This window comes from Lissotriton helveticus, chromosome 4_1, assembly GCF_964261635.1.
Source record: "Lissotriton helveticus chromosome 4_1, aLisHel1.1, whole genome shotgun sequence".
In the NCBI taxonomy this organism is placed as follows: domain Eukaryota; kingdom Metazoa; phylum Chordata; class Amphibia; order Caudata; family Salamandridae; genus Lissotriton; species Lissotriton helveticus.
Window position 1 is genome coordinate 677620304 of NC_136063.1, and position 27446 is coordinate 677647749.

The following is a 27446-nucleotide window of genomic DNA, read 5'->3' on the forward strand; positions in this document are numbered from 1 at the left end:
CAGCATGCGCTACATTTATTCACTCATCAGAGGATGCATGGAAACACACATAGTTGATAGTAATGCTCCATGTGGCATTGACACTGCCAAATATCTGGCCCTGTGCCTCCCTGTAACCACACATACTATTCCCTGTAAGCATACCTACGTGCCTGTAGGTGAGATAGCTAGACATTAAAACATGTTGTCTCTGTCATATATAAAGTATCTTTAAGGGAACACCTTTGGGAAATACTCAAAAATGTCCTTTTCCAATGGCTACAAGCTTAGGATATCAACAGTGTTGTGCTTTGAAGCACAACTACAGTTGTACATTGGTGTCAGCTGTGTAGATGTCACAATTCATCTGTTGTGCACAGCACACATCTATGAATGCACAATAACATGATGCTCACTGCTATTCACTGCCAGGTGATGTCTATGACACTCATACTGCAGCATATGTCACAAGGCCACATCTTATCTGGCAATGACAAGAGTCATGGTTTTAAACACATGAGAAACCACATGTTGTACAAATGCAGAACAGCTGAACTCCACAGTGAGGCCACTTAGAAGCCATTGCATCACACTAGATACATCACAGAGCTTTGCACTAGCTCACAGTTGGGATTAATGCAGTCACTCATACCCAAAGTCACACTTCGCACAATACTAACCCCCAACTTGCTGCTGATGGGCCCTCAAGCGTCCATCCAGCTCTGGTTGTGTCACTGCCAAGATGCGGGCCATTAGTGGTGTCATGCTCCTGCGTGCCAACCAGCCACTCTGTGGGAGCACCCCCAGCGTAATTTCTGCCAGGTTTTTGCTCAGCCGGCAGATGTCATACCACCTATTGTGACAGTGTGTATGCTGTCGGTTGGAGACACCCAGAGCCCGCACCTTGTGTGCAATGGCCTTCCGTATCACCTAACGCTGATGGACCTTAAGCTGCAGGTATGGGAGACAAGAAGAAGAAATTTCAGTGATACTGTGTTATGTACCATTGTGTGTCAGTACAGGAGCATCAAAATACATAGCACATTAATACATAAAGGTTGAACAGAGGCCATACAGCATGACACGTCGTACACTTGCATACAATATTCTCAGATAAATGTATACATGTATGAGGATTGGCACAGTACATGGCCATCTCATACACATGCAGAGTGCCAGCACAGTAGCCAATGTGAAAATGACCCTCATCTGTGATGCAGTATGTGAGTGAGCATGACATACAATACATTTGAAATGATGTGTTGTGGCAGAATCACTGTGTCCAAAACTAAACACCCCTCAATGTCCTTGCACAGTGCATGGCTACATGTATCATGGTGGTCACATTTAGGGCCTTGAACTTATATTCTCACACTCTTATACAAGGTAGAGTCCTATCTTGTGCAATCCTTAGGCCTAAGATAGCTCATTGAGAAATAGGGTGGTAGACAACATATATGTTTCACTCAGTCCATTTAGTGATGGATCCTTGTAACATTGGGCAGTTTCTGTGCAGGCCAGAGGGACTCACACTGAGGTTAAATGTGGGCAATAAGACAAATCACATGCATGTACAATATGAGAGGGTAAACAGTGCCTACGCATGCGAGACTAAACACATAATGAAATCTATAGAAGAATGACATCTCCAAATCACCTTTACCTGATGTGTTATAGGTGAATTACCACTAAGGCATTGTACTCATTTACATAATGCACACATCACCATAGGGGCACTTTGAAAACTGTCCACACATCATTCAGTACCCTATGGACAAAATACATTTGTAATGTCAGAAATGAGCATGTGAAGACTTAATGGACTATGAAATCACATAGCACAGGCAATGTTTGTTCTGGCTTCGACTGTCTCAAACCAGCAGTGTAACTGTATGGCAGCAAAACCACAGCATGTCACTCCCATCCATCAGTGCCGTCATAGATCTGTGGAAATAAATAAGGCTACCAACCCATTGACATGAAGTCAGCATGCTGGGTAGTGTATCACACATTTACATTACCCAGTCTCAGACCAACGTGTGTTTCTTTTTGCATAAGGAGAGCTGTAGTAGTGTCCATGCTGACATCCTCCCCACTTACTCAATTGCAATTATTAATAGGCCATGTATGTAACGTGATATAGGATCAAATGGGTGCATACACATTAACTTGCACTCACAGGCACATACTACTTCAAAGTAACATCATGTGAGCATTCTGTGCACTCTCAAACATTTATTCAGCCACTTACCAGTACATCTGGCACACCATATAGCCTCCCATACTGTGAAAGGGCCTCGTCCACCAGGACTTATAGCTCCTCTGTAGTGAAGGGACGGGCCCTGATGTTCTCAGTTCTTGCCAGGACCATGCTAAATGCAATGCTAGTGTGATATTAAACTCTCTGATGACTACACATGCCATGTCAGTGCACATGAACACATGCATTGGCATGTACTTCCTCACATGTCACATATGATATTTGTGTGCATGTACACAGATTTGGTAAACAATTTAAATAATAAAACGAATTTCGTAGCGCGCACTGCATCGCAAAATGCGATGCAGTGCGCACTACGAAATTCGTTTTGTTAATCAAATTGTTTACTTACCTGTAATTATCCAGGTGCCGGTTTTTAGCCCTCTCCACCCTGCCCCGCCCCCTCCCCGCCTCCCTGCCCCACCGTAACTCCCTCCACGGCCCGCGGCTGACTCTCATATTTGTGAACATGTCAATGTGTGAGATGGCTAATCAAGCCACAGTAATGATAGAATGACCACATAATGTGCCTATTTTAATGTGTAGATTGCTGTATTCATTTTGATAGCTGAATAGATTACACACACTGTGCTCATTGTGTAGAAAAGTTGTGCTCTGTGCAACTTAAGCAAGAAGGTGTGGCAGGTACAGCAGCTACATAGAAGTCAACAGTGTTGCTGTTTTAAACAGGTGTTGTGTCAACTACTCCCAGGGCTGGTAACACAAGATGTAGGAGTGTACCATTTACCATTCACACAATCAGATTATGTTTTGGAGGCAGTCAGTATGTTCATACTGACCACATGTACAACTACGTGAGATCCAGGTTCCTCAGCATGTGACTTGTGCATTAAGCTGTTGTTTCAGTCCAGTCATTGTTAGTGCTGTGTCAGTCGAGATGTAAGATGTTTGACACATCTCATAGGGGAATAAAATTGGCATGTGCCCCCTTTTATTTTATATAGGAGACAACCAAATGTGCATCGTCCATTCCCAGTGCTGGCGAACATGGAGGATGAGTACATCATAAGGAAATTCCGTTTGAATCGCCTTACCCTTCAAGACCTATGTGCTCAGTTGGATCCCCATTTGAGGCCTCACAGAACCTATCTGACTGACACCAACAGTTAAGGGAATGGCAGCCCTGCATTTCTTTGCAACTGGTTCTTTTCAGTACACAATGGACATCGCCGGTGGGATGTCTCAAACTATGTTCAGCATGGTGCTACGTGATGTCCTGTCAGAAATGATGACATACAAGGACCGCTAAATCCACTTCACAAGGAGACATGAATTGGCAGGTGTGAAGGGTGATATCTATGATCTTGGACACATACCTAATGTTGTTGGCACCATTGACTGCACACATGTTGGCCTACTGAGCACATCTACTGGAACAGGAAACATTTCAATTCCTTTATTGTGCAAGTGGTATGCCAAGCGGATATGATTATCTCCCATGTATGTGCAAAATTGTCCTGTTCTGCACATGACTCCTTCATACTACCTAGCAGCATCATCCACAATTGATAGTTAATCTGCATCCGGAGCGTACGTGACTTGTTGGTGAGTACGCAGAGTCAAGTAGTGTGCTGTATGTGTGACATGATGTTCTCAGCTACTGTTTATATTAGTAAATTGCTCCCTGTATCTCACACCTAGGTGATTCTGCGTATCCAAACCGGCCTTGGTTGCTGAGCCCACTGAGGAATCCAAGGAACCCCTTGGATGTACGCTACAATAATACACATGGGAGGACATGTCATGTGGTATAGCGTACTTTTGGGCTTCAGAAGTCTAGATTCCACTGTCTGGACAAGAGCAGAGTGCACTACCTCTAGTGCTGCATGCTCCACAACCTGGCCTTGCGCAAAGAGATCCCCTTCTCCTGGATGATGATGAGCAGCAGATGCCCCCCTGCAAACCCACAGATGCCCAGTGATGACGATAGTGGAGAAGAGGAAGGTGTTGACCTGTGTCAACAGCTCATCAACAACTTCCCTTGAGTGTAAGTGACATTGTAAAACTGTGACATTGTTGTCTTTGATGTTAGTGGCAAGGCATAGATAAATGTTTTCTGCCTGTTGTTGGCTCTGTGCAAATGGCTGATGTGTGTGGCACAGGGTATATTTATCCATGTACCTCATGTCTATTTAGAAGTTGTTGTCCATTGTTATGTATGCTGGTTTGTGTACATTGATGAGTAGTGGTGCGTTCTCGCTGTAATGGCATCACCTGACAAGTAAATCTCATTCTCTAGTGTCTTTCTAGGTCCCTTCACCCTCTCAATGCCTCGTCACAATCAGAGCTTGTGGTACATTGCAATCTAAGTTGACATTGTACATACTGTGATAAACATGAAGCTGACATAAATACATAGGTGTGTAAAGAGTGTTGATTTACAATAATTATTTGTGACAGAGCAGTGATTATTTTTTAAATTGTGCTAAGTGAATTTATGAGTTGTAAGTGATGGTAAATGATACAAATAGAGTAGTCACCACATTTGTGTAGTCACAGAGTCCAACAGACTCCTGCCATCAACATGGCAATGTGGGTAAGGATAGTCAACAAAGTCAATGTCAAGAGGAACACAGGTACCATCATGGCTAGCTCAACGACTAGCGTTTGGACGGTGCATTGCCACGTGATCCTCCCCTGATGTTTGTTGGATGGCCCCTCGTGTGTTTGGCAGGGGTGACTGCTGCAGGCTCAGCAGAGTCTGAGGAGTCATTTTGCTGCAGCTCACCCCTCTCTATGGCCGCAGCTGAGGTGGTGGGAGTATCAGTATGCTGGACACTGGAGGGGGGTGGAGCTGTTATTTGGGTCGCATGTCTGTCTCTCAGAACACCTAAAAGCTGGCCCATTAGTTCCACAATTTGGCCCATACGCGTGCCCATGAACCTCACCAGAAGGCGGAGCTCATGCACTTCTTCCACAATCTGGCCCATCGGTCCCTGGGTATGCTCAGATGCCCCAAGGACTCTGGCGATGGTGGCCAGGGCTTCGGTCCCAGTGTCCTCCTGTATTTGTCTCCCAGTTCCCCTCCCACCTGCCCTGCTGACCCGAACCTGTGGTGTTGGCACTTGACACACCCGCACACTCTCCCTGGCATCCTCTGATTGTGTGGTGGTGTTGGTGACTACTGAGGTAGGGAGTGTGTTGCAGGCAGCAGTGGTGATGGTGGTAGTGGCGGCCACACAGTTCAGTGTAGCAGGGGTCAGCGCTGTAGTTGTTGCTGTGGTGGTGGTAGTGGGGACAATGAGGGCCTGAGACGTGGTATACCCTGGCAGTCCATATGGGCCAGGTTGTTGCTCCTCATCCGAGAACCGTAGGGAGTCTGCATCCGAGAGTTCATGTTCCGTGGGTTGACCTGGGATTTGTATTTTTGAGTTGCCATGGGGATGTGTCATTGGGGTGTGTTAGGCTGAGCCAGATATACAGCCACACTTGTTAGACTTGTTGTGTGGTTGCTTTTGACCACCATTACTCTTCTGGCGCAACCATGGTGATCGGAATGCAACAGTCCTTCCGCTGGCTCTCCCATTCATCATTTGTTGCGATCGCGACAACAACTGATCGTTCCGCTGGCAGCGCTATCGCATTGTGACTTCACCTGCGGTCATTCCGCTAGTCGAGCGGCAGTTTTTGGTCTTTCTGCAGCACATCCTATTGCCGCAGATGGATTTTCAGCTTTTCTGGATGTTCCTAGCGGAGTTTTGTGGAATCCATCCGCCACGGTGGGATTTTTCTGGCGGTTCACCCGAATCAGACTGCCGGTTTTCCTGTGGTACAAGCGTAATGTTAATTTCCGCTACCACGGCGGTCGAATTGCATTTCTGACCGTCACCCTAATTGACCCCTTAGTTTGATATTGTTCTGTGATGTAGATTATGTAGTTTTTTTCGTAGTTGTTCATTGTTACGGTTTTTGGAGCAGTTGCAGTGAAGTGTAAACTGTGAAGTAAAAGAAAAAAGGATATATTTGTAGTCAATTAGATTATTTTTTATAATTTATGACCACAGGTACGTAGCTAAAGAATTGCGAATCCTTAATAGCGATTTTTAAGGAATTGCTATTTATGAGTCGCAATTATTAATGCATGTATGAATCTCTAAATACATTTCTATTTATTCACAATCTGTAATAGGGAGTTGAATCTTTTGTCATTAATTCCTTTGGGCCTAAAGGTTCATAGGAATGAATTAGAGACTATTTGCCATTTGATAGTACCTAGTTTGCTATTGCATTTTGAGTTGATGTATCATAAAAGTACTTTTACCGCTTTCAAATGAGGCTATCCAGAGAATCGGCTTGTTTGCGACCAGTAATAAGCTTAATGCATGTGCTCATTAGTCTTTATTTTAAAAGTTTTTGTAATACAAATTATATACTTACTATTTTTTGTTGATGAAGTGTCTTTCATTGATGTTGTTCTTTTGTTGAATTTTGTGGAAGCTGTAAAAAGAAAAGTATTTGTTGGCTATGTTTTGTATTTTTATTACGCTTAAAAAACTCAAATAATTTACTTTCTTTTTAGGCTAAGTTATATACTTATTTTTAATGAAGTTTAATCTGTGATATTTAAAAAAACATTTAATGGTTTTAGTTAATTAAATTAAAAAAGGCAAAGTATTTCTATTTTGTAATAAAGATTTGTTCTTACCTGTATTGTTGGATTTCCGATATATTTGTTTATGTAGTTCTTCTTCCTTTTGTGTTCTCTCTCTTGCAAACTATCGCTCTTCCTCCTTGTTTTGCCGATATACAGAAACATTGCTGTTCATTAATTCATTGTTTTTATAGTGTTTATTTAATTAGGTAGCATTTTCTATTGGTTTGTGTCTATTAACCAAGAATACATAAATAAAACATTTCCATTATGCGTAAACAGTTAATACAATGAAATGAACACTTGAGCCCTTTATCCGATGAACGGTGTTTCATTTTTAGGATATTAAAAGGACAAGATAACCTTGTAGATCAATGTATCAAATTTGTTTCTACAATTAAAAAGTATAAAAATGGTGAGGGCCACTTCCCTAGAGGGTTATTAAAATATAAAAATATAAAACTATGCCTTTCCTGGCAGCGAGAGTTTAACATTTAAAGTGCATGTACAGGATTTGTGCAAAATATCTATAATGATAAATCATGACTTTCTCGCTGTCCCCAGCATCGATTAAAATTAAACCACTCTTAAAAGGGCTTTCCGTCTAATGGACCATGCTTGTCCCTTGGCTAAGCAACATGTAAATATTATATTTTTAAGTTTACATGTTATTTTTTATATAGTTTATATGTATTTTATCGATATTTGTGTATTTAATTTTATTTCAATTTTATCGATATTTTTGTAAGCTATATTACTGTTGTCGATATTGCTGTCTTCAATATTTATTGATACAATATATTTTCATCAATGTTTGTGTAATTTCTTTTTTAAGTATACGGCGTCAATATTTTTGTATACAATATTTATTCCGCAATATTTCTGTAGGTCGAGGTTTTAGGAGTCGATATTGTAACAGTGATCCATGCACAGGTCTCCTTCCATCTAGGGGTGGGTGGAATTTGCATAGTCGCGCTACGCAAAGCTCTACGAAATGGTAAAAAACCTCCAGGAGCACGCAAAAGTTCAGCGAACACACGGAATTGCTTGTTCTGCCTATTCATAATGCTTTTTTCCTGTTTGCGAATGCTGTTTGCGTGCTCGGGGAGAAATATCTCGCAAACATGCATTTTGAAAGCACAAACAAGCAAAAGATTCCGCGAAGCAGCGGATCGTGGAATTTTTGGCAATTCTGCGTTTTGCGCAGAACACAAAATTACCCAAATTCGGCAAGTGGATCAGAATTTACCGCCCAGGCCTTCCTCCATCCCAGATTTGTCTGCCAGGCTATTCGTGTGGGGTAAACAGTACTTTGCGTGGAGACAAGACCCAGCCAATTCAGATCAGTCAGCTCCGACTCCCACTTCCTGCCCAAGAAGGCTACCAGAATGCAGATGAATGCAGATGAGTCCTTTGTCACCCCAATCCATGCCATGTTTGTGACTGTCTAGGGGAAAGCACAAAGTGTAGATGTCACCCACCCCAGACGTCTATTAGAGACAGGCTGCAGGCACAAAGAGCAAAGTCGAGAGCAGAGAAATGTCCACTTTTTAAAAGTGTAATTTCGAAAATAGTTATGCTAACTCCAACTTTACCACTACAAATGATTTCACATTACTATTCCAAAGATATGAGCATCATGTGGATAATTTATTCTAATCAGGAATTACAATTTAAAAGTGTTTAGAGAAATTCCCAATGCGAGCCTTCGAGAGGAGTATGCCTCACAGCGGTGAATTATCAATTTCATCTGTTTGTCTCAAACAGGACATCTCCCCCACATCATAAGAGCGACCTCCGGCGGCAGATCGTTCTCCCACCTCGCCGCTAAGACCTGGAACACCCTCTCCATCCACCTACGGCAGACCCAAGACCTGCTGACCTTCAGAAGGCTCCTCAAGACCTGGCTTTTTGAGCAGTAGCAGCATTCCCCACCCCCCAGAGCCTTGAGACCCTCACGGGTGAGTAGTGCGCTTTATAACTGCCATGATTGATTGATTGACATGTGGAAATTAAAAGTGCCCTATACAGCACCCTGCCCATAGGGCTACCAAGGGCTTACCTTAGTGGTAACGTATGTGTAATAAAAGGGGAATTTAAGGCTTGGCATGTAGGTTTAGGTGTCAAGTCAAAGTGGCACTAAACTGTTTTCACAGAACTTACAATGACAGGCCTCAGACAGGTTTGAAAGGCTACTTGTGTGGGTGACACAATCAGTGCTGCATGCCCACTAGTAGCATTTAGATTGCAGGCCCTGGGTATATGGTATACCACTTTACAAGGGACTTATAAGTAAACTAAATATGCCAATCATGTAGATGCTAGTGTCCCCACGTTTAGGGAAGAAGCACATACACTTTAACACTGATCAGTAGTGTTAAAGTGCCCAGAGTCCTAAGGCTAACAAATAGATACAGCAAAAAGTAGAGGTAAGCAGGCAAAATGTTGGGGGAAGACCACCCTAAGGATGACCGGTCTAACAATCATATAAATAGTTTTCAATGTCAGAAGCATGACATTATCACATAAATGATAGAAAAGCTTCTCTTAATCTGCCAAATGAAGGATTGTAAAACTGGTTGCTAGTGGATTTTAATACCCATATCTAAATAGATTGATCATGCAATTAGATCAAACCAGAACCTGGCACAAAGTGCATCCTCTCCAGACCAGATTTACAAAACAAAGATCTTGCTCATAGCATTACATAAAACGGGAAACCTAGATGATTACCCAGAATCCTCTAGTTTCCGGGAAAATGAAAATAATGAATACTGTGCTTTTATTCACAGCTTGACCAATTATTTCCAATGCTTGATTACTTATGGACTCCAATCGACACCAACATTTCATGCAAATGTTCATGGGAGCTTCTTTATTTTGCAAGCCTTCTTTGGCATCCAGTACATCCTGTAGGCTGCAAAGAGATGGTTATTCTTCAATGCAACTGAATTAATCCTTTTATGAATTAAAGTCAATGCTTTTTGCCAAAAGGTTTAATAACAAGGCATTGATAGACACTCTTCCAACACTCTAAAAAAAGGAAGTGAAATGAGGGTCTAGGGGAATTTATTTACTGACCCTGACATCTCCATTCCCCAACTTAATGTGACAACAACAACAGGAGAGATGTCCAGTCAAACAAGAAAAATATGTGTGTGTCCTATGCTAGAAACTGAAGAGAACTGGGAGTCATACAGCAACCAAAAAGATAACACCTGGCTGAGAAACTCCCATCAGCCCACCCTTCTGGCGAAGCATCATCACGTGGGATTAGATGGTAAATCCAAACAACGCCCAACTCATCAAATGATGGTGCGGAGTTGGATGCCAAAGGTGAACTCTACCCAAGGTGTATTTCAAATAGTGCTAATGGGGTGCAGTGCTATAGTGTAGAAATGTGAGTGAGGATTCAAAATGACTACCGAGACAAAAATTAAGTTTAATCAGGATTGTCCAGGTTCCAAGGTTAAAAATAACGCCTGATAGTCTGAAAGTATAACTAAACAGTGGCATTGTGCAGAGAGGTCAACATGTTTCAGCCGAGCGGAAGACACTGTCCGGCTTTCTTCAGGACCAAAGAGATGAAAAAGCTACTGCAAAAGTGTAAACCAGTGAGAATAGTGTAGATGTGTATTAATAAAATTCATATCATACCACCAGGAACTTAGATCCCCAATGTATTCTGGTGGAGATGAATATGTTATCCCTTCCCAGCTTTTTGTGGGGAATAACCTCACCTCACCCGGCAACCGCTTGGGAATATGAGGCCCCGCTCTATCCATCGGTACCCCTCTCCGTCGAGACGCCATATTTACCATCTAATCCCACGTGATGATGCTCCGCCAGAAGGGTGGGCTGATGGGAGTTGCTCAGCCAGGTATTATCGTTTTGGTTGCTGTATGACTCCCAGTTCTCTTCAGTTTCTAGCATAGGACACACACATATTTCTTCTTGCTTGACCGGACATCTCTCCTGTTGTTGTTGTCACTCTTCCAACACTCACCATAGGAAGAGCATCGCTCATTCTTCCAGTTCACACAATCTGTAACACTTGTGTCACTTCCTTTTTCACTTTGTCACAGCGACAAAATGTTTCTTCATAGTGAAGCAATTCCTCCATTTCAGAAAACAGATGAAAGATGTGTATTGTAGTTTCAGCTTTAGAATCTGTAGAATATTCCACTGTTTGCTTTAAGTTTAATTTTCCCCAATGAGGAAAAGTGTTGTTTATCCAGCAATCCCCAGCTGTTATATTTTCTTTAGATTTCTAACTGCTGGAAGTCACCTTTCAGGATTGTTGGTGTTTTAGTCAAAAGACTAAGGGGTCCATTAGGATGGCGGGCGACCTGAAGTCCGCCCCCCACCCAAGCGGTACTGGGACCGTCCGCCAGGAGTGCGGCGGTCCAGCACTCCAATTAGGATGCAACCCACACTTTGGCGGTTGCATCCCGCATATTCAACATTGTGGCAGGCGGTGCCTTGGGCAGCACCCACCACAATGTAGAAAATGCATGGCCTGCATTGGCATGCACAACGTGACAGGCACTGTGAGGTGCCTGCCACCTTGTGAATGCCAATGTAGGGGGGAACCATGGGTACCACCCAAATGCAGCCCCCCACCACCTCCGAGGGCCCACAAGAGGCCCCAAAGTGATTGCCACAAGCATTTGCATGGCAAAGTCTCCACCATGGAAAGGCATAACACCGCCCACATCATAGTATGGATGGTTGTGTCTGCCAAACACCGCCACCATATTATAGGACTTTTCCACCTGGTAGGCAATCGTGACGATTGCCTACCTGCAGAAAAGCGGCAGACGGTCTTTCCGTCTGACGCATGTGGGGGTGGTTTGGCAGGCAGATCAGTGGCGATCTGTCCGCCATGCTAATGGGCCCCTAAGTTTTTAATCTTCAGTCCAAGGCTCAGATTTACTAAAAAGTCACACAACATAGCAAGACAACTTGCTGCCCGCACTACATGACAGGGAGAGATCAAGAAAGAGTATTAGCTACTAAAAGATTTCATATTCCTGCTCTCTCCTTGTGCTGGCACACTGAGAGTTGCCTAACTCCATTGCAGGCACCCTTACACCATGTGTTCAGGAAGTTGTCCCTTTCTGCACAAAAATAATCCTCAGAGGCATGTTCATCTTTCTAGTGTGCTGCAGAATGCAGCACATGTAGAATGAGGAAATAGCAAGGAGAATTGGACATATTTCTTCTCATTGTACCTTTGTTGTGATGCTGTTCCATTTTGATGCATTCCCAAGTTTACTATTCTTAGTAAATCTGGGAATGTGGGAAAAATTGGATGCATGTGATTACCCACGCTCCACCTATAGATCATCTTCCCAATGCAATAATGCAAGGCAGGGACATGCGCTGCCTTGCATTACTCCAGATTTACTAAGCCAGCAGGGAAACCAAGCTCAGCTTTGCGTGGCTTACTAAATCTGACTTAAGGGCTTGTGTTGACTTGAGCAATCCCTTAGCAAATCAGGACCTTGGTGTCAAAGTTACAAAGATTTCACACAACGCACCATAGCCACCAAAACTTCTTCCCTTGTTTTGAGGAAGGTAGAAAGCAGAACATACCTACTAAGATATGGTTCTGTTTTTCTCTCTTCATTCACTGGTACACTTTAGTCTCCATTGCACCAATGCGCACAAGCATGTGTGCGTGATATCAAGCATAGTCTTTGAACTGGAAGGAGATTCATCTAGTACAATATAATATGCTTTGACATTTTTTAACACTTTTACAACTTTATATGTGTGCTGCACACTACAGCAAACATGCAAAGGTATAAAATTATTAAGTAAAGAAATCTGTTTATTAGTGTTATGCCTGCCTGGAGGATGTGTACATTTTTGTTGCAAATTCTTGTGAGCCATTGCTAATAAATTGGAGTTTCCATCAAAACCCATGGGAGATTGCATGTGATGCCTATTTACTTTCTAAATTATGTTCCCTTGCATAGCGTAGTGCAAAGTGCTACTCTGCCTTATTTTGGAGCTACTTTCAGTGCAAAATACACACCAATAGCTTCAATGGGGTCCAATCCCCCCTAGGTGAACATTGGGTGTTACTTTTTTCTACACGTGTTGCCACATGGATTAGGCCATCTGAAAAATGGATATCATTATTTTTTTATTAATTTAATCAATCTTGTCATCCCCCCTCTGGCATCCATAGGAATGCCAAGGGCCCTGGCAGGACACTAGACTTTTCTTATTTAAGTCGTTTTTCACCAATTGTTATGTAAGTAGAGTCCAGTCTAACACAAAAATGTGTTTATTCACAGATAAATGTTATTGCAATGTTTGGTATTGCACTGACTATAATGGCCAAGTTTGACTGTCCTTATTTGTTATTACCTAGCGGCTGATGAGAGTGAGTTATACTGAAGTCTGTGAACTAGCTGAAAAAGGAATTTAGATACCTCTCCCCCAAGGACCCTGAGCAGCCAAAAGGACTTCATCCCCAACCAGTTGTGCCCCAGGAGGCATGTTTGTAGGGTGGTAGAGAAAAGAGGCATGGTCTCTGACAACCTTTCAGCAATCCTGCTGTGTGAGAATTACTGAAGGTAACAGGATCAGTAGTTGGCCCCCAAAGACCCTATGGTATGAAGGGGACTTCATCCCCAACCAGTAGTGCACCAGGAGGTACGTATGCAGAATAGTGGTGAAAGAGGGCATGACCTCTTAAGACCTCTCAGCAATCACGCTCTGTGAGACTTCCTGGAAGTAACAGGAGGGGCAGTTGGGCCCCAATGACCCTCAAGAGCCAAGGGGACTTCATCGCCCAACTAGCAGTGTGCCAAGAGGCATAGTTGCAGAGAGGTGTAGAAAGAGGGCATGGCCTCTAAAGACTTCTCAGCAAGCCCACTGTGTGGGACTAACTGGAGGAAACAGGAGGAGTAGTTGGCCCTCAGGGACCCTCTGTAATCAAGGTAACTTAATTCCCCAACCAGTAGTTTTATTTATTTATTTATTATTTTTGGAGTTTTCTATAGCGCTGGCCAGACCCAAGGGTATCGGAGCGCTTTACATTCAGTCCTGGAAAAACAAGTGCGAAAAAAGTACAGTATAACATAAACAGGGTTCGTATAAGTTCAGAGATTAGCATAGTGATCTTCCGCCTGGGGGGCGGTTTTGAGGTAGTGTTTTCGAGGTAGTGCGAGTTCCATGTTGCGCTATTGAGGTAGATTTCGGGAACGCGCGGTTGAGGTAGAGGATTTTTAGACGACTCTTGAATTCTGGAAAGGAGGGGGTAGTTCTGATGTCCACTGGGATGCAGTTCCAAATTTTTGGGGCGTTGCCAGCAAATGAGCGGCTGGCGGTTTTTTGTTCCGGGTTTTCAGGGGGATGAGTAGTAGGGAGTTTGAACTTCTGAGATTTCTTGATTGACCCGCTTTCTTGAGCTTGGAGGCTAAATATTCCGGTTTCCCTGTGTGTAGGGCTTTGTGTGTTAGGCAGGCCGTTCTAAAGTTTGCGCGCATTTCCACTGGGAGACATTTAAGATCTTTGAGTGCGGGGGATATGTGGTCAAATTTCCTTGCACCTGATATCATTCTGGCTGCTGCATTGAGGGTGGTTTTCAGTGGCGCTAGGTGGGATATGGTGTGCAAGGAGATGTGTTTGCAGTGGTGGGGAAAGGGGGCTTGGCCTCTGAAGCCCTCTCAGCAATCCCACTGTGTGGGACTTACTGGAGGAAACAAGAGGGGTAGTTGCCCCCCAAGGACCCTCAGCAGCCTAGAGGACTTCATCCCCACCCGGTAGTGCGCCAGGATGCACATTTGCAGAGTGCTGCTGAAAGGAGGTGGGGCCTTCAGCCACTTGTCGGTTAGGTTTTTTTTAATTTTCTTTTTTTATTTGGAGAGGGGGCTGCAAAGCCCCCTTCCCTGGGTATTTTGGCCCTGGGGCGCCCATCCTGCAGGGCCAGGTCTTTTTTAAACGGGGTGGGGCCTCAAAATGACCTGCCAATCAGGCTTTATTTTAACATTTCTTTTATGTATCCGCGGAGGGGACCATGTGCCCCCCTCTCCTGCGGTGTTTTCAGCCTCACGAAAACCATCACCCAGGGCCTGGCCTTTTAAAAAAAAATATATTTAATGGTAGGGGGTTATGTGGCCATCCTCCTGGGCCGAATTTAGCACTGAGTAGCCCATCTCCCTGGGCCTGTTTTCTTTTTTTTACATTTTAAATTAATACTAGGAAGGGGGACTGTGCTGCCTCTTTCTCTGAGCTGAGTTTGGCCCTGGGTACCCCATCCTCTGGGGTCTGGCCATTTACAGCAAGGGAGGGGGGGTGCTGGTCTCTGTCCCCAGGTCAAATTGGACCCCAGAAATCTCATACCGGGGGCCTAGCAATTGTAAATGGGTACCTCCAGGGCACCCACTTACCACTGGGACCACTAGGGGAGCCTGAAGGCCCTTGTGAACCCTGCCAGCTTTCCTGTGGGAGCCGGCATTGCTATGACTGAGAGGAAGCTTCCTCTCTGTGAAATAAATTCTTCTCCACTTCTTGCAAGCAGAGCACAGTTTGCGATGGCTTGGCAGTAACAGTAAAGCTCCATCCAAGTTTTAGCAAATAGCTGTGTCCTGGGGGTGGGCACTCTAGGACATAGCAGGACCCGCCTCTGGGGGGGTGATGGTCCCCTGGGCCATTATTGGATCAAGGAGGGGGACCCACACAGCCCCCTCCAGTCTTTCATTTTGAGCCTGGGAGCCATGTGGCCCCCTGCATTAGATTTTTGAAAAGTCTCAGGGAAGGGGTGGTCCTTGGGGCTGTAGGGGTCCACATGGCCCCCCTCATTAATTACAATTAAAGCCCCAGGGAGAGGGAGGGGAAAGGGAGGTGACTGGCCCTGTGGCGGGTCCGGATACCCCCCACATTTTTTGGGGTAAAGCTACAGGGTGATTGAGGTGGTCGCCAGGGCTGGGGTGCTCGAGAGGCTTGCCCTATTTAAAATGAAAATTAGCCCTTGAAAGGTGATGGTCCCCAGGGCAGCAGGGAAGGCGGTATGGGCCTCCCCTTCTGCCCTGGGGACTGTTCTTGGTGGCACATAGTGCATAGCTCTCCTTCTTATATACTCCACCCAGTTTCCCTGAAGGGCCTTAAAGAAGAGTCCTAGGGCCTTAAAACGGATCCGTTTTATTTACAGGAAGTCAGTGCAAAGCCTTGAGGTGAGGAGAGATATAAGTCCTAGGCTTGAGCAAAAGGACCTCTCTAGTAGCTGCATTCTGGACCACCTGTAGGCGGTTGAGCAAATATTCAGGGAGGCCAAGGTACTGAACATTGACGTAATCCAGTCTTGAGATGATCAATGCCTGGACTACGGTCTTCCTATGTTCAAGAGGCAAAGTAGGGAGAACTTTTCTAAGCATTCGTAGAAGCCCACAACAGGAGCCTACTAGAGACTGGACCTGAGAGCTCATCGAGAGAGTACTGTCCATCAGGAAGCCTAGATTTTTGAAAGTGCTAAGAGTGGAGGGAGGGGCTGACATATCCGATGACCACCAGAGTTTCTACTTAAGAAGTAACTGCCGGTTTGCCACCCGAACCCAGTAAAGACGTGAGCTGAGTATGACAAGGTGGCAGCAGCCAGCCTCTGCTGTGGTAAGACAGAATTCAGAGCTGAAGAAAAGCCCATCTCTGCCACATTCACTACAGGGATTAGCAGCAGGGTACTGCATGGGTATTGCAGGGAGGTGGAGGAATGGAATGATATTCTCTTTTGACAACTTGAATGCATTAGAAAACTTTACGCCAGCAATGTAAACTTCCTATCTTGATTGAGGTATGTTACTGGAATATTTATAATACTTACTGTGCAACCCAGTGTTATAAACTAAATTGAGGCCCTAATATAAGTACTCTGTCTCAGAGGCACAAATCCTTCGTGTCACAGAGACAGGCAGGACCTTTCACCCAGTTAAGGCCCTTTTACCTAGATTAGCCCTCCCTTTACAATAAAGAGCAACAGAGAGGCTGTCCCGTATCTGATCAGTGTGCTCTGTGCACAGAAGACGGTCCATCCTAAATACGTAATCTTCATGTCCAACAGTGACTAACCTACGTCACAACAAATTCTTGGAAACAGGCCCTTTCTCCAAGAACACACATTCTTGGAAACAGACCCTTTCTGCAAGAACACATCTTCCTCTGACCAACATTACGTCAATCCAAGGCACCTATCCAGTATAAGTATAGCTCCCTTTGCCCAAGCAAATCAGAGGAAACCGAGACTTCCATCCGGAGGCGCTGCAACCTGCATCATGCTACCGCTCCGGCTGGCAGAGGTCCATCACCCATATGTGGGTGTCCAGCTCAAGATCAGGATGAAGTCCCACTAAGGTAATGGGGTTAGACTAAATCCTAGGGGGATTCTTGGCTCTCTAAGACCTACACACATGCTAGCTACACTTAGGTACATCTAGTTAGGCATCATAGGGCTATAGGCTTTATCTTAATGCATTCTGTATTTTATGTATTTGTGCATTACTGTTGCAAAATGGTAGAACTATACAAAGCCTTTTTATTTAACTGCACTGCTGGCCATAATTCTCTGCTACTGTCCAACAGTTGTCGCAGCACATATAACCAGTACTAGAATAACAACTGTGCAATACATTTCATTGTAAACACACCCGACTGTTTCTTCTATGTACTTCTCTGAGATGAGTGACTGAATGAAAAGGAACCTGAGGGATCAGGGTTTTATGTTATGTGGTTGCCAGAAGCTATTCCCTTCTTGTCTTCAAGATGTTTCTAGTGGCCTCTGTGCTAGCTGGTACACAGTAATTAAGTTTAATATACATAATAGGGGCATACTGACCTCAGTCCTATGCCAAGCCTATCGTGTATGTTATTCCAATGCGCAGAACCTATAAGGGAAATAGGAACTACACTAAATGGCGCCGTGATTGTGGCACTTATTTAACAGTAGAATCTGAGTATTTCAGTCATGCTTATTCTCAGAGACCCCTACTCACAAAACACCAGAGACGTCTGGAGTGGGTAGGCACAAAATTCCGCAACAGCTGTATTGGCTGTTGGTTAATCAAGCTTGAAGGAAAAAGTTCCCGAACAATTGTGCCTTATTAAAACCTTATCTGAAAGCCCTTTTTTTAGGACATTTTGTTTTCACAAACACAATGTCTGCCGAGGCAGCTGCTTCTGTCACTGGGACACAGGTCTCAAACGACGAAAAGGAAGCAAATGCAATACATTTTGCACCCAAAGTCAGGCATACACTCACACAAAAAACCCTCAGACATGGTTTAACAGACCGAGGAGGTACAGTGATTATTATAGAGGCACACGAAGATTATCAAACAGATGTGTTCTATTCTTGGGTTACATTCCCAGCAGTAAATGCAACAACTCAGACTTTTTATTCTTTCATACATGAAAAAGTCCCAGCGGTCTACACTCCTTTTGAGGAGATTAAGATTCCGCTCAATAACCAGGACTACAATTTCTGGTTTTAAATGGCTCCCTACAACAAATACATAAAACAAGGCTTGGTCCACTGGGTAGACCAGGAGGTACATGGCCGACAATAACTGGCTACACACCACATCCTGACATTGATATAATGCCACAAGATGCACTTCTCTTACAACACAAAGAATTGGTAAAACTCTTACAGAGCCATGACGCAATTTGTCATGAGGACACTTGGTGTCCAGCCCACGGTAGCTACAAATAATACAGCTCCTACACAGAGCACGGTTACTAAAATCACTCCACAAAACTTACACACAGTAATGGGTAAACTGCCCACGAAACGTGAACAGATTCCTTTCTGGGTAGCTCAGAAAATCACCCAGTTAGAAACAGTATTTCTAAATACCACACCATTTGAAAGCATATAATGCTAACACTCTGCTTGCCCATGGGGATCACACCACAGTTAGAGGACTGCACCAATTGGGGTACAGTCTTGGCTGCCATATATACCAGAACTCATGGTATTCCTTCCTTAGCAGTAATTCCAGATGTCTTACGACAGATACAGAACAAGTATGGAGCTGAACCAGCTCTGAGCTTAGGTATGACATTACTAGGTAATTATGACCAGGTATCAACAATAATACTAGCTAACATTAAAGGGGAAGCAGCTTCAGTGGCGATCCGCCAACACCTAAGAGAGGTCAGTCTTATAGACCAACCACAAGAACTTGCCAAAATAATTAAAACTGCATATGCAGAACTGGGAAGGGACAGTTTGGGTGAAAAAGCTTTTAAAAACCACAGCTAATGGGCAGTCCTGAAAAGGACACTTCTAAGCAGACACCTACTTCTTCTACAAAGAAGTGGGATAATAATAAAAAAAACAATATTTTTCAGAAAAGATTCTCAGTCCCGAGGTAGGTCTCCTCAACAGGAGCCCTCTGCAAAGAGGTATAACCTTTGGAATAGGGATAATATTAGGAAAACTGCAGTGCTTAATTTGTAAAAAAAAAAAAAGAGTAGTACCGGGGCTCTCGACAGTAGGACACTAGAGCTTGCACCATCCATGGCCCCTGGCAGCACTGCCAATGACAGCACAAACACACTACTAATCATCACACTATTAAAAGTGTGACAATTCATACTATAACAGGCCCCCAAAGCTATAAGAATGGCTTTGGAGGCAAATACTACTAATTTAAATTTAAATAATGAACAGAAGTTGGTGTGCTCGTACCTAAATTGGCAGACATCACTACCATGTGGCAGACAGTCATAAGCCGTGGCACAAATTAAGCACTGGAAACCTGACAGGTATAAGGATATTGATACACATTCCTCCCGGTAAACAACACAGGGAGAGAAGGAAAGTCAGCACACAAAGAAGAGCGCAAGCAGTCCAGGGACAAGCACGCTCAGGACTCTTCTGAAACAGAAGACAAGCCATACCTCAATTTAAAAAAAAAAAAAGAAGAAAGTTGCAGGTCTCAAAGTTAGACTTGCACAGAATCCTAAGGACTCAACTTCTGAACGGGGATTGGGCTCAGACAATGCTAAGGCAGAGTGGCAGAAGTAACAATAGCTCACCAGAACCTGAAGGAATTTCTGGACAGCTAAATTTAATGATTACATCACAGTGGAAACACCAGACAGAAGGGTGAGCGTCCCACACAAGTTATATGAAATAACACTCCGCATGGAGGAGGACGAGCACAGGAAAGTAAAAGGTCTCTTTGCGAAGAACCTATAGTCTGGTTTTGACATACTGTTAGCAGAATAAGATTAGCGGCCAGCATTCGTTAGGGAGAAAGTATATTTTTCCTGAATTTTTCAACCCTGTTCCCTGTTCACCTTAGACATAAATATGCACAGGAGTGGGCAGTAGCCCAAGCTCCAGCATTGTATAAAAATCACGCTGGATGGGATGAGGACTCAACCCACCATGTGATCCCGTTAATAGTTTCACCACATGCTCAAAGACAATATCCTATTAAGCGAGAAGCTAAAACACAGGTCACTTAGATCTTAGATCAACTTGAATCTAAGGGGATCGTTTGAAAATACACTTCACAAATGAACAAACCCTTGCATCACTTATCAAAACCTGATAATACATTTAGTCTAGTTTTCATTTACAGACACTTGAACACTTGCACAAAGACACATGCTTTCCAACATGCAGATATGAATAACATTATGCGAGAGAAAATACAAATCAAAACTTGTTATCTCAAATAGATGTTTCTGTCAACTATAGCACCTAAAAACAGGTACCTAACAGCATTTAGTATATTAGAGTCCCAGAGACAATTTTTTGTCATCTCCCTCCTTGGGTATAAGAACAGCTCAGGGGTATTTTCTCAAAGAATTACTGAATTGCTAAAGCACTTTGATGAAGAAGTGTTGTCCTATATTCTGGGATATTTATCTAAACGGACAACCTTTTGGGGAAACACTTGACCAGGATGAGCACCATTATTATGGGTTTCCCTCTGAGGGCTACAAATTTAATTTTGAGAAAATCAGAAATTGCCCACCTCAGTGTCCTATTTTTGGGATGAGAGCTTTCAAGTGTATGGAAAAGCCTGGTAGATAACTTTTTAGAAAAGTGTGCGCTGCTCCGGCCTCCAAAGACATCAATCAATTTCCAATCAGTACTGGGATTCTTAGATTTTGGCAGAACATACGTTTTTTGATTTCACAGAGAAAGTAAAACCTTTCTACAACGTTTTTCAAACCTGACTTTTCAGTCAAACACTGGACATAGGAACACACCATTATTCTTTGTTCACTCCAGGAAGATATTATTGCTTCCAAACACATGTACACACGTTTAAACTTGCACCACATGGTACTCAGTATCATTTTGGGTGAATGTGGGTACACTTATTTTACCTTTTAATAAAGGTGAAACTGTACCAATCATATATGATTCTCATCTGTACACAAACACAGAAATGAGTTTTAATTCAACAGAGAAACAATTCTGACAACCATTCAGGCTGTAGCAAAAGAAAGAGCACTGGCTCATGGGAAGTGGCATTATTGTCGTCACCCCTGTACTGGGGCTAGCATTCCTAATGCCAAAACCTTACATCCAGAATGGATACAAATGGCTATCTCTTTTGCTGCATCAGACTTTGAATGCAGATTTGATCCAAGTTTAAAAACACAGGCATTCCTGCAACATGAAAAAGAACACCATCTACCAAATGAAATCTTGCCTCTAGATCAGTATGAATTTTAAAAATCTACACTGATGGGTCTGCCCCACCGGCCGCTTTTGTTAAAGATCAGATGCTGGATGGCAATTTCCGTCCTCATTGCACCAAAAAACTACCTCTAGGTAATAGCACTGATACTTGCACTTGTAAACACGGATCGAGAATTCCCAACACTCATTGTGTTTGATTCCTTTTACTGTGTGCAATGATGTAATAAATATCTACACCATTTGGGAACAAAATGGGTTTAAAAATGAACCAAGGTGGCATAATTAAAATACAAAATTTTGGGAACAGATAGTGGAGTTTAAAAACAACCTACCAAAAACTCATGTGATTAACATGCTGAGTCATTAACGTGATGGTGTGCACGTTGAAGGGTATTCATTGGCTGTTGAAGCCACATGGGGGGCTGTTCACACAGCTTCCATAGCTGCGCACACTCGTCCAACAACGAGAATAGACGGTTAGAATATGGTGGCTGTAATTGCTTCACGCAAAAGCAGCACAGCAGTGCCTAAAATTTCCACTCAAATACTCCTACAAGTTAGATGCAAACAACATTCCATATGCTCAGATTCCTGGAGTGCGGGATAGAGTATTTTCCAAATATGGATAGTAGGCTGGAATTAATCATTTAAAGCACACAAGGGCATGGGCTCCGCGCATTCAGGGGTAATAGCTATTATTTCTTCATTGCAACAGTGCTATTGGTGACCTGGGATCAGAAGTCAGACTATTGGCTTTATCTTGAACTGCAACATCAGAAAACAAATGCGAGGCTACATCATCACAAGACCCGCGCAGGTCCCATTGCTAGACAGCATCAGACTGTCCACTTGATCGTGTCGTGTAAAGGACCACTGCGGCCCCTCAAATTTTGAGGTGGCTTAAAAATATATCTTAGTGGCAGTGGGTCCTTGCTCAAGTTTCCCATAAGTATGGCCTCAATACTTGGTTGACGCTCAAAACTGTTATAGAAAGATTTGCGAGTGCAAAACAGGAGATACGCAATCAACATTACACCCTGACTGTGGCCCCACACTTGGCTCTCGAGCCTACTGAGAGGCCATGGAAGGGATGGACGTAGTATTGTGGTACTCCTCTCCAACGCCATCCTGAGTGAATTAAGGTAGAGGAGAGGAAGGACTGGGGCATATAGCAATCATTAACAGCTAGGGTATTAGGCAGGGTATTAGTGGGGTCAAACACTTGTATGGATTCAGGGGGAAATACACACTCAGCCAAGAAGCCCTCTAAGAGGTGTCACCCCATTTACAAATATGGGAACCTGATCATACATGTGAGGGCACAGTGGCGGATGAAAACCATTCTGTATCTATGATCGTTTGGCTGTTTTACAGGAACTAAAGGAAACAAAGAAACAAACAAAGATTCTGTCAAAGTGAAACAGGCCATCACTGGGAAGTCGAGGTAATCACGGCAAGTCCTGTCTGAATTCAAAAGTCGTGGATCTGGGCAGAGAGAGAAAAAGATCGCGGACACAAAGGAATTTGGGCCCTCATACAGAAATACATGTGCCAGTCCTTATAGTGAAAGGAACAAGAACTGTTCTTGCCGCATCCTGCCGTGATAAAAGCACCAAATTAATTTCAAATGAAAGAATCAACCAAAACCTATGTGGCCAATACAGAGCAGTAGGCCTCGTGAATTCCACAATAGTAGATGTCCCTCTCACTACTATTCAAGAAATTCAAACTGAAAGGCTCATCAGGTTTGAGAAATCAAATCCATGGAGTGGGGGACTATGCAACAATGCAATGGAACCAGTTCTCCTTGAACCAACCTTTCAAATTCAAAATAAAAGTCAAGACAACACTCCAGTTGCTGGGAAGGAGGATGGATGCGTTCCGGAAACTAGGCGCAACAGTCCAGATGGGCTTTCCCGCCGCCTTAAAAATTATGTTTAACAATAAGATGTTTAATATCCGCTTGGTTCAGGCGGCAGATGAGTGACTGATGTCCTTTGGGGGAATAAGGGGGCCTCTGGTTAAAAGGTAGAGATATGAATTCAACAGTCTAAGGTCCTGCATTTCTTTTAGTTCTCTGCTTTGTCCCCCCCCTAGCTTTCTAGCTTTCTAGCTATCTAGCTCTCTAATTTTCTAGTGCGGCACATCATGATTAGGTTAGGTTAAACAGGGGGCTAAAGAAAAGGGGTAATTAAAGTAATTGAAAGCAACAAGGGCCTTTACAAATAAGGGTAATCCAACTAAAGGAAAAAAATGATTGAAAAAAAAATAAGAAGATATAAAAAAACTAGGTCTAATACTCACTCTGTGGGGGCTTGGGCAGGGTAGGGGGTACCACCAACCGGATCTGTTCCGGTTAGACAGTACAAGGGTTTCTCACGGGAGGGGGGGGTAGGCTGGGGCACTGGGGTGATGGGGATTGGGTAAAAAAGCATAACATTTCCCTCATTTCCGGATTGGTTTCTGACAATTTTTTTGACAAAACATGGGTAGTTGACTTAACTTTGGTAGGAGCTCGAAGTGACTTTCTTCTCTTAGCTAGATTTAGTGGACTCTGTGGGCAAGGTACGATTTATGACTCATGAGCAATCTTAAGATCCTCTCCTGGAATGCAAATGGCCTGCGCACCAAACCAAGAGCAAATAGGATCGTACAATATCTGCGAGATTCGGATGCGCAGGTCATTATACTCCAGGAGACACACTTAATCGAGGCTGAGATGCTCGAGTTGGTCAAGAAGAACAGGTGGATAGACGTCTCACCATCCACTTCCCAAACATTAAATATAAGGGGCGTGACTATTCTCTTTAAAAAAATCTATAAACACAAGAGTTATTTAGCAGAAGGTGGACCCTGGAGGCAGGTGGGCAATTGCCACTGTAAATATAGGTGGAGCACGTTTGACTTTAGTAGGTTATTATGGGCCCAATCGGGATGATCCCACAGCTCTGAAACTTCTATTTTCTCATCTTTTGCACTTCCCTGAGCCAATTATCATAGCAGGGGATTTTAATATCGTGCTCGACCCCTTGCTTGATAAGACCCCAAGCAGTAGGCAGCAAGCATTGTCAAAGTCTAGAGCTTTCCTACTTAATTGTATGAACCAATATAGATACATAGATATCTGGAGGGCAATAGCAGGACTAGAATCTGGATTTTCGTTTCGAAACTACAAATACCGTCACCAATCCAGAATTGACTTTATTCTAATAAGTCGTAATTTGGTTGATTCTGTAAAGAACATCTGTCTGATCACTCTTCAGTATCCTTGGATCTCGTTGGAGTAATTAAACCCTCTTCTAGATCTTGGTCTTTTGACCGATCCTTTCTCTCGTCATCGGATGATGTTTTATTCATTAAATCTGAAACACAGGAGTTTATGCAAGCAAATATCGGCTCTGCTGAGCCCGGCATAATATGGGATGCCTTTAAGTGCTTTCTCCGAGGTGTAATTAAGAACAAGGCAGTGTTCCGAAGGAGGCAATACACACAGGAAATAGCGTCCATTGAAACTAATTTACTTGCAGCACAAGTTGAAATAGATACCAGTAGCAATGCTCCTAATTGCGACCTACCATTGTTACATAGGAATTTGCTTGCACTAAAAGAGAAATTGGCTTCCATCCTAAATCAACGCATCCTACAGAAATGGGAGGTTAGCCCACTTCGAATATGGGGAAGGGGCTGGCAAATTATTGGCATGTAAGTCGAAAATTGACCAGGCACGCAACATCATAGATTCTGTTATAACGAGTCAAGGTACCTTTTTTTCGGATACAGATATTAGAACAGCTTTTAAAGATTTCTTTCAAATCATATATCAGGAGGACAGGAACATCACTTCGGATAGTATGGAGAAATGGCTGGATGGTATCTCTTTACCATCACTATCCTCTGAACAAAGTGCCTTCTTGGATAAAGTGATTACAGAGGAAGAGGTTGTGTTGGCTGTACAGGGCAGCAAGGGGGGCAAGGTTGCAGGCCCTGATGGCTTGCCAGCTGAGATCTATAAACATCTGGTGGTAGAAATATCTCCCTTCCTTGCTGTCCTGTTTAATCAAATACTGCAGGAGGGGGCGCTTCCACCAACATCTTGGAATAGCGCATCTATTACGCTTATTTTAAAACCTGGTAAACCTGCTACTAACTGTGGCTCATATCGTCACATATCAATCTTGAACGCAGATTATAAAATCTTTGCATCCCTTTTAGCAAGCAGGTTGGGCCAGGTTGCCCCTGATATTTTACATCCTAACCAGAAGGGTTTTGTCAGGGGTCGCAAACTTTACGAATTAACCTACGACCTAATAGGCGCTATAGACATCGTGAACAAGGACTCCATTTCATTGGCTATCCTCACGTTGGATGCCACCAAGGCCTTCGACAGGGTCAATTGGATATACCTGTCGGGGGCCTTGGCTAAATTCAATGTGGGTGAGGGTTTTCGCAGAGCGGTAAAACTGTTGTACCATAGCCAACTGCTTGTGTATTGGTAAATGGGGGTCTGTCTAAACCCTTTGCAGTTACAAGAGGAACACGGCAGGGCTGCCCTCTATCCCCCCTGCTATTCGATCTCTATATTGAGCCTTTTGCTAAAAAATTAAGAGAGGATGATACTATCAAGCCTTTTATCTATAGAGATTGGGAAAAGAGGGTGGCCCTCTACGCGGACGATGTCATGATAATGACATCAGAGATTAGCACCGCGTTTCCTGCAGCCATTAAGTTAGCCTTGGAATTCGGGGAAGTCTCAGGATATGAGGTAAACGCCTCGAAGACTGAGATAATGGTGTGGAATGATGACGCGAGCGGATTTAATGAGCAACTAAACACAAGTGTGCGTTATTTAGGGCTAAACATCATCAAAGATATCAGTTTGATTGCCCCCTCAAACTTTGCTGTAGTTGCAAAAGAATGTCGGAAGCTAATGAGAGCTTGGCAGCACCTCCCTCTGTCTTTATTAGGCAGAATAAATCTGGTGAAAATGTCTATCCTACCGAAGGTTTCTTTTTTATTTAACATAATTCCACTTTTTTTGGACCCCTCTTTGTTGGCTAAGTTACAGGGTGAAATTACTTCATTTATTTGGAATAATAAAAATCCAAGGATGGCCTGGAAGAAAATCAGGCGCCGCAGGGAGAAGGGGGGGCTGGCGGGCCCAGACTTGCCGATTTATGCGTGGGCGTTTCAACTATCACACACACGTATGCTGCTAAAAATACCAACAGATGAGGGTATTGGGAGTATGTTTCTGGCTTTATTGAAGTGTGAAGGAGTTGGGCAGTCTGACTACTTGTTTAAATTTGGTGACCCCAAATTCTTTAAAAAGGTAAAACTGTAGGTGCTGCAGGGCCTGGCAAGAACTTCTAAGGTGAGGTCTTCAATAAAATTGGGGTACTACTCTAGCAGATCTCCAATATGGGATCTTCCCTTGGCTCCAGGCTGGGTGGGCGACACACTAGCACTCCCGCTGAGAGAGGCTGGAATAACAGTTTGGGGAGACCTGTTTTTGGAAGGGACCCTGCTTCCTTGGGAATATCTAGTAAGCAAGGTGCGGCCCAATCTCTCCAGATTTAAATACTTGCAAATATTGAGTTGGGCTCAAGCAGTAACCACCCAAACTGCACGCTGGAACAACTTGCCATTAGGGGGAGGCAGTGAACTTGAATCTCTTTTGTTAGATAAACCACCAGCAAAAAAAGAGATCTCTCTATGGTACAATCTAATACTGGAAGAAATTGATGGCAAATTTCACCTTCCCGAGCTATTGTGGGGAGACTTGATGCCAGGCCTGAATGTGAAAGATCTGTGGTTAATGTCCTGCAATGTATTGTGGGACTTAGTCAAACCAGCCTGGCTTCCTAGAAACCATCTTTTCACCCTACATAGGGCATACTACTCCCCGCAGAGGTTGTCTA

The 27446-nt window shown here is 43.6% G+C and overlaps 1 long non-coding RNA gene across 3 annotated transcripts in view; it reads left to right on the forward strand.

Annotated features, from left to right (window-relative positions):
• Window positions 1-27446, forward strand: part of LOC144827293 (uncharacterized) — a 294446-nt gene that overhangs the window by 254282 nt on the left and 12718 nt on the right. For all 3 annotated transcript variants that reach the window (XR_013610121.1, XR_013610122.1, XR_013610123.1), the window contains exon 2: window positions 8619-8812. This is a non-coding gene — a long non-coding RNA (uncharacterized LOC144827293). The remainder of the gene's footprint in view (window positions 1-8618; window positions 8813-27446) is intronic.